Below are 8,351 nucleotides of genomic sequence, written 5' to 3'. Positions count from 1 at the left end.
ATCTTCTGTGTCTGTGTTAATTGGTTTCCCTTTTCTTTGTTGAAGAGGGTCTGTGCAATCCTTCTGCCTAGTCCGCCATCTTGCCCCGCCTCCCAAAGCTCGCTTTTATATTTTTAACACGTTTCCCAATATAAATGTAGATATTCATTGAGAATATTACTATTTCTTTATGGTGTCATTTTAAATTATTTCTCTTGAACTTATTTTAGTAAATAATGCTACCTTGAGAGCTATTTGCTTATTTCCTAATAGTTAACAAGTATCATTAAAATAGCATTATTTAAAAATATTTTTTCCTGACTTGTGATGCCTTATTTATCATGTTAAATTTATTTTATACATAATTTAGTCTTCTTTATTGATCTCTTAATTTATTTTGCACCATATTCATTCTTCAATTACTATAGTAATGCAATATGATTTATTAGATACCTTAGTGGCACAATGGTTAAATGCTTCACTGCTAACCAAAAAAAGGCTAATGTTTGAACCCATCAGCCATTCTATGGGAGAAATATGATTTATAATAAGACAGAATAAAATTTCCTCCTTGTTCTTAAAAAATTCTGTTCTGTCTTATTCTTTATCCTTCATCTGTCATTACAAATGTGACTTGTAATCATTTTTTTAAAAGTTTCCTCTGGCTTTTAAGGACTTAATTTAGGTTACCATTTGTCTATCAGTTCATTATACTGTTGTGGCTTGCATGTTGTTATGATGCTGGAAGCTGTGTCATCATTATTTCAAATTCAGCCAGGTCACCCATGGTGGACAAGCTTCAGCAGAGCTTCTAGACAAAGACAGATTAGGAAGAAGGACCTGACGATCTACTTCTGAAAAAAATTGGCCAGTAAAAACCTTATGAATAACAGTGAAACATTATCTGATATGGAACCAGAAGATGAGCCCTTTGGGTTGGAAGGCACTCAAAATGCAACTGGCGAAGAGCTATCTCCTTAAAGCAGAGTCAACTTTAATAATGTAGTAAATTTTTTAGGACCTTCATTTGCTGATGTGGCATGACTCAAAATGAGAAGAAACAGCTGCAAACATCCATTATTAATCAGAACAAAGAATGCAGAAAGTATGAATCTAGGAAAATTGTTGTTGTTGTTATGTGCTGTTGAGTTGGACCTGACTCATAGCGACCCCTCCTTGGGTTTCCGAGGCAGTATCACTATGGAAGTAGATTGCCCCATCTTCCTTCCAACTAAGAAAATTAGAAGTGCTCAAAAATGGAAATGGAATTCTGAAAGATCAATATCCTTGGCATTAGTGAGCTGAAATGGACTGATGTGGCAATTTTGAACCATACAATCATATGGTCTACTTTTCAGGATTGACAAATTGAAGAGGAACAGCATTGTCTGTTTCATCAAAAAGAACATTTCAAAAATTTATCCTGAAGTAAAATGCTGTCAGTGTTAGGATAATATCCATATATCTACAAGGAAGAGCAGTTAATACTATAATTCAAATTTATGCACCAATCACTAATGCCAAAAATGAAGAAATTGAATGTTTTTACCAACTTCAAATGCATTGGCAAACCAGATGAGTTGTGGGATGAATCATTCATTGGAATTTCTGTTTTAAACAACATGAACAGTGACTATAGACATGAACCTTGCTAGGTGGAATACACAGAAATTGAATTGACTACATCTGTGGAAAAAGACAATGGAGAAGCTCAATATAATCAGTCAGAACAAGGCCAGGGGCTGACTATGGAACAGACCATAAATTTGTCATATGCAATTTCAAGTTGAAGCTGAAGTAAATTAAACATGTTCATGGGATCCAAAGTATGACCTTTAGTATCTATGAGCAAAATATTGAATAATATGTAAGCATCAAAATAATGGATGGAATACAAAGAGTCACTGTACCAAAAAGAATCTGCTTATGTTCTATCATTTAAAGAGGTAGCATATGATCAAGTATTGATGGTATTGAAGGAAGAAGTTCAAGCTGCACTGAAGACACTGGTGGAAAACAAGCTTCCAGGAATTGAAAGAATACCAATTGAGATGTCTCAACAAAGGATGCAATGCTGGAAGTGCCCGCTCATCTATGCCGAGAAATTTGGAAGACCACTACCTGGTCAACTGACCAGAAAAAAAAAAAAAAAAAAAAATTATATGACCTTCCCATAGAACCACGAACTGATCAATTCCCTCAGTAGGCCACAGTCACACAATTTGCATAGTAATTGCCCAATCTCTTTTAAGATTGTGACTCATTCAATCATTTTGTGGAAGTTAAAAGACTGTGGCTAAAAAGGCCATGTAACAGTGATTTCTTATATCATACTCTGGGCTACCTGTGTGTTCAGGTCATTGATCAGAACATAGTAAATTTTTTTGAAAATAATCACATGACCATCTTTCTTTCTATGACATACTTATTTCTCAGAATAGTGATGAGATGCCACTTGTGGCATTGTTACTAAATCATTATAAACTGCACTGATGTAAAAAGACTTTGTACACATGAAGGAAATGAATATCTTATGTGAATTCAGGAAATTGGTATTCAATTATGAATTTAATTTGTATTGGTAGTATATGCTCACTTATTATCTCAACATCTTCTGTACTTTATTAAAAAAAAGTCTTTTTAAAAAAATATTAAAATATTAATTCAGTGTGGTAAAAAGACAATCATTACAGATGGCTAATGAATGAAATGTAGAAGAGTTCTTGGTCCATGCTGAACCTCAGTCAAATCTATTTTCAAATCTTAGGGGTTCCCACTTTTAAGAACTGTGTATTCTTTCCATGAATTTCTATAGGTTTGCAAGCATATGCAGAAGAGGAATTTTAATTTGAAGCCCAGTGTTAGCTGAATCATAAATTAAACCTTACAATAACCCTTATTCCAACCCAACCTCAACTAGAATGTAAAACTTAATTCTAAAGCTCAAACTAACTAATCACCTCAGTTTAATGTTGAAAATCCAAGAGAAGATTTCCAGAGGCTTACCTATACTCCCCACTCTTCTTCTCCACTTCCCCTTTCTCTTTATTGAGATGCTAGTGAAAATACAATTGAAATAGAAAATCCAATCATCTTTAAAAGCAAAAGAATTTGTTGAAAAAAAAAAAAACTCCATATGAATCCTATTATTTTTTATACACATCAAATAAATTTACTCAATCACAAAATATTTATTTATGACCTCTAAATTTTAGGCTTTGTTCTAGAGGCTAGGAATGGAACAGTGAACAAGATGAACAGAGTTCTTGTCTCTTGTAGCTTACATCATACTGAGTAGATGGGCAGTAATCAAATAAACAGGCTTATGATATATTATCTGATGATGTTAAACCCTATGAAAAAGAGACAGTACAGTAAAGGGATGGAGGATGAAAAAGAGTGCTATTTTAAATAATACAGATAGGTAAAATGTCATTGAATATGTGATATTTTATTGAAGATATATATGAAACCCAAGGAGTAGTTGCTATGATTTGGATCTGCCTCAATGGCAGTGAGTTTTTTTTTGTTTTTGTTTTTGTTTTTTAATGTATGAAGTGAGGATGTCAACCATGGGCACCTCTGGAGGATGAATGGTCAAGATGGAAGGACCGTCTTGTGCCAAGGCTTTGGAATGGTATTATGCTTAATGGACTAGAGGAGACCAGTGTGGCTGGAGTAGAGTGAAATGCGTAAGAGGAGTAGGAGATGAGGTTAGAAAGGTCACAGGGATCCAAATCATGTGAGACTTTGTGTTGTTTGTTGTTGTTGTTATGTGCTGTAGAGTCAGCCCCGACTCCTAGCAAGACCTCCTTGGGTTTCCGAAGCAGTATCACTACAGAAGTAGGATTGCCCACCCTTCCTTCTGAGGAGTGGCTGGTGGGTTTGAACCACCAGCCTTCTGGTTAGCAGTCAAGTGCCTTAGGCACTATGCTATCAGAGCTCTTGTGAGACCTTGTAGGCAATGGCAAAAAAAAAAAATGTATTCTAAATACAATGGGAAGCCATTAGAGTCTTATGGGTTATAACTTGATTTGACTTGCACTTTGGCTTTTGTGTAGAAAATAGACCATAGATGGCTCCCAGTTAGGAGGTTATTGCAAGGTATCAGAAAGAGAGATGAGTTTGGTTTGGGGAATCAAAAGAGTTGTTTGGAACATGTTAAGTGTGAGGACAGGATTATATATTCAAGTGCATATGCTGAGAGGGTAGTTTAGCATGTGCAGGAGAGAGGTCAGGGATGAAATAAAATGTTGAGAATCATTAGCACATAGATGATGATCCTATTTAGGAAGTGAGTACAGTTTGAGGAAAAGAGGTCTGAAGTCAGTCTAATTTTAGAGTCTGGAAAAAGGAGTAAGATTCTCTAGCAAAGAAGTCTAGGAGTAGTGAGTAAAATAAGAGAGGCCATGTCATGCTGCTCAGACAATCAGAAAAGGGTAAGTTGGCTAATAAGAATTGAACATTTGCTTTGACAAGAAGGTGAGAATAGTTTCAGAGAAGCAGAGGAGATGAAAGCTGGATTGGAGTGGGTTGAGGAGAAAATTGGGAAGAGAAAATGAGTTGCTGCTGTTGTTGTTAGGTGCCCGTCTAGTCAAATCCAACTTATAATGACCCTTTGTACAACAGAACGGAACAGAACTTATCCCCATGGCTCAATTTTCAGCCAAATGATAAAAAGGCTCATAAGGTGAACAACGGAAGGAAGATTGGGCAAAGTACTTCCATTGAGATACTGTCTCAGAAACCCAAGGAGAGGTGGCTATGAGTCAGAACAGACTCAGCAGTAAGTTTGGTTTGGATTTTTTTGGTTAAGGTGAACAATAACTCCAGGGAAGTATGCACTCATTAGAGTAATCAACCATTTAAGATCAAAAGGGCAGAATTTGCCCAGGGATAAAGCTGAGATGGTGGGAAAGGGTAGGAAAGCTGGAAGAAGGGGAGGGGACTAAGGGAAATGGTAAGCCAAGGAGGAAATGGGAAGAGTGCTGCAACAATGTGGCGATTGCAATCAATGTCACACAACAAAATGTGTATGAATTGTTGCATGGAAAACCAATTTGTTCTGTAAACTTCCACCCAAATCACCAGTTAAAAAAAAAAAAAAAAAGAGTTCCTTTTCATCAGTGTTTTATAACCTTGGCTACGTATCAGAACCACCTATGACTTTTACGAAACTATTGTCAAGTTACCCTACCCTAGAACAGTTAAATCAGATATCTAGGGACAGAGATTAGGCATAATAATAGTAGTAGTAATAGTTGATAACACTCACTAAGCACTTATTTTGTGGAGGTATTGTCATGACAAATACTTTTTTACAAATTATTAATTAACTCCTCACAACCACTCTATAAGCAAGTACTGCTATTAACCCATTAAGATGAGAAAACTGAGACCAGTAACTTTCCCAAGCCACGGTTGTCTAACACCAAAAATACTATGAAAATCAGCCTCCATCTACAAACGCAGTAATATTATTGTGAAGATCTAAGGAATTTGGTCCACTAAGGAATTTGATATACCACTGAGCAATCCTGGCAATAACAATTGTGGGTGCAGGGAAGAAAGATTAAAGTTGTTAATTAATAGCAGCATGACAATGAAAGAAAGATAATTTTCATCATTGAATTGGGATTGCATCCAATTAAGGAATGATTTCTTCTTTTTCCTAATAGTTTTATGATCTTACACAAATTACTTAGCTTCTTTGAACCTCATTTTGCTCATCTGTGGTATGAATTTCACTCATTGGGTTATCAGAGTTTAGGGGAGATATTGGACTTTACATTTCTTTTGTTTGGTATGTGATTAAAAAATTTCTTTTCCTCAGTAAAGTTTTTTGAAAATTTAAATGTAGTCAAATCCTTTTCCCTCAACCTTCCACTTCTCTTCCAATGAAAACAGTATGTGTGTGTGCATATATGCATACGTACACACATATATGTACATATGCATATGTGTATGTTGTTGCTATTAGGTGCCATTGAGTTGGTTCTAACTAATAGCAGCTCTGTGTACAACAGAATGAAACACTGCTTGGTCCTGTGTCATAAAAACTAATATACATAAAACCTTAATCTTTTCATCAAAGTTATTTGAAAAGGTAGTGAGGTACACTATGGTGGTAGATAAGGTATTATGTGGCTCTAGTAGGGGCACTGAGGGGAGAGTAGACTAGTTGATAAATGTATACTGTTCTCCTGGCTATGTAAAGGGTAACTACCTCTGGTTATTTTTGCTAATTGTAACAGAATAAAAATAATTGCAAGTGAATAGATATATTCCTAGAGCCAGAGACTTTGCTGCTTTGAATATACAATATCCAGAGTCACAGTTGGGAGTGGTTTTACAACCGTGATTAAGTTTGTGACAGTCTACAGTCATCATTCACAAGCTATCTTGCTTCTCACTAGCCAAATGTCAAAGTTAAGCAGGAGCGTGGTAACAATCACAATCCCCGAGTATGTTATGTCTTGAGTATAACCCAAATCTTTGCAACACTTAAGGAATTTGAACTTAATTTTGCTTTACTATATTGGTGGAAGAAGGAGCTGTGGTGGTGCAATGGTTAAACACTCAGAAGCTTAACTCAAAAGATTAGCAGTTTGAACCCAGCAGTAGCTCCAAGGGACGAAAGACCTGTCAATCTTCTTCTGTAAAGTTTTAAGTTTACAAAACCCTGTGGAGAAGTTCTACTCTGTCTTATTCATTCACAATAACACAACAACAATATTTCTAGATAAGAATGGGTAATTTTAGGGTCTTTTGCTCAGCCATTTCTTCCATAATAGCTTGTTGTCTTTATGTCATAGAATCTACGTGAGGATTCTCAGAGATTTTAAGTGTATTTGTTGTTACTATTGTTAGTTGTTGTTGAGTCAGCTCTGACTCATGGAGACTTTGCATATAATGACTGATATACTTTATATAAAACAAAACTTGCCTGGACCTGCACCATCTTCATAACTGTTCACTGAACCATTAGCTGGATTCTGGGGATACCTTCCAAGCCAGAGATCTCAGAGTGCTTTTGTTTGCACCCTGAGAGGTCTAAGAAGACAATGTTTTGTTGTAATCTAATTTTGTTAAGAAGACAATGTTCTACTGTATATGGTTTCAATGTCTGATTTTTGGAACTAGATCACTAGGCCTTACTTCCTAGTCTGTCTTAGTCTGAACGCTCTGCTGAAACCTGCCCATGATGGGAGACCCTGCTGGTATTTAAAATACTAGTGGCATATCTTCTAGCATCATAGCCACACAGTGTGATGATACTATATTTAGTTCTACTTTATATTCTGAAACTGGACAAATAAGCACAGGATAGTTCCTTAATCCCATTGGAGCCCTTAGAAAGATGTATTTGGGCCAAGACTCCATTTCTTTGACCTCTAAAAGTCCTAAGGAGCTCTGGTAGCACAGTGCATAAGGCATCTGACTGCTAACTAGAAGGTTGGTGGTTCAAACCCACCAGGCACTCTGCAGAAGCAAGACTGTAGTAATCTACATCTGTAAAGATTTACCACCTCAGAAACCCAGTGGGGGATGTGTCACTATAAGTCAGAATTGACTCGATGGCAGTGGGTTTGGTTTGCTTCTATAAATCCTACTGTGATCTGTATACCATGGTGGCATTTCAGGTCTTCAGGGATTAGTATTAGTTCTAAGTCATATTGTAATTATCAACAAAAAAGTATTATTTTTTTTTAAATATCCTTTATCAAACAGCATATATATATTGGTGAGTATAGTGTCATTTGCCTGCCCACACCTGTTCAGCTTGTGTGTCCTTCTATGAATCTACTCATAGATTATTATTGTTATTGTTACTGCAGGATTGTACATGTAAATTGTGTTACCTTTGTTGCCTTTAACTCTTGTGCTCTTCCAATGTCTTCCTTTGCCTTGATCATTTTGTGCCAACTTCTCCCTTATTGTATATTAATTTTTCCTTCACCCAAATTAATATGTATCTACCCTTCAGTTAGTGATTCACTCTCCCTTCCCCTCCTAATACCTCTTTCTGTATAAAAACCTTTTTTTGGTTTTTTATAATAATGGTGTCATACAAAATTTATCCTTTTGTGATTGACTACTCTCATTCAGCACAATATCCTCCAGGTTTATCTATGTCATGAGGTGTTTCACAGATTCATCATTATTCTGTAACATTGCATAGTATTCCGTTGTGTATATGTACCATAGATTGTTTATCCATTCATCCACTGATGGGCATTTAGGTTGTTTCCATCTTTTTGCTATTGTGAATAGTACCACAATGTACATGAGTGTGTATATATCTATTTGTGTCATGGCTCTTATTTCCGTAAAGAATTTCTTATTTCCTATATTCTTCTGAGGGAAGGCTT

Source organism: Orycteropus afer, unplaced genomic scaffold (assembly GCF_000298275.1).
Source record: "Orycteropus afer afer isolate SDZICR_OR568_19922 unplaced genomic scaffold, OryAfe1.0 scaffold00034, whole genome shotgun sequence".
NCBI lineage: Eukaryota > Metazoa > Chordata > Mammalia > Tubulidentata > Orycteropodidae > Orycteropus > Orycteropus afer.
The sequence above is the reverse complement of the archived record's forward strand: the minus strand, read 5'-3'. Positions refer to the sequence as shown.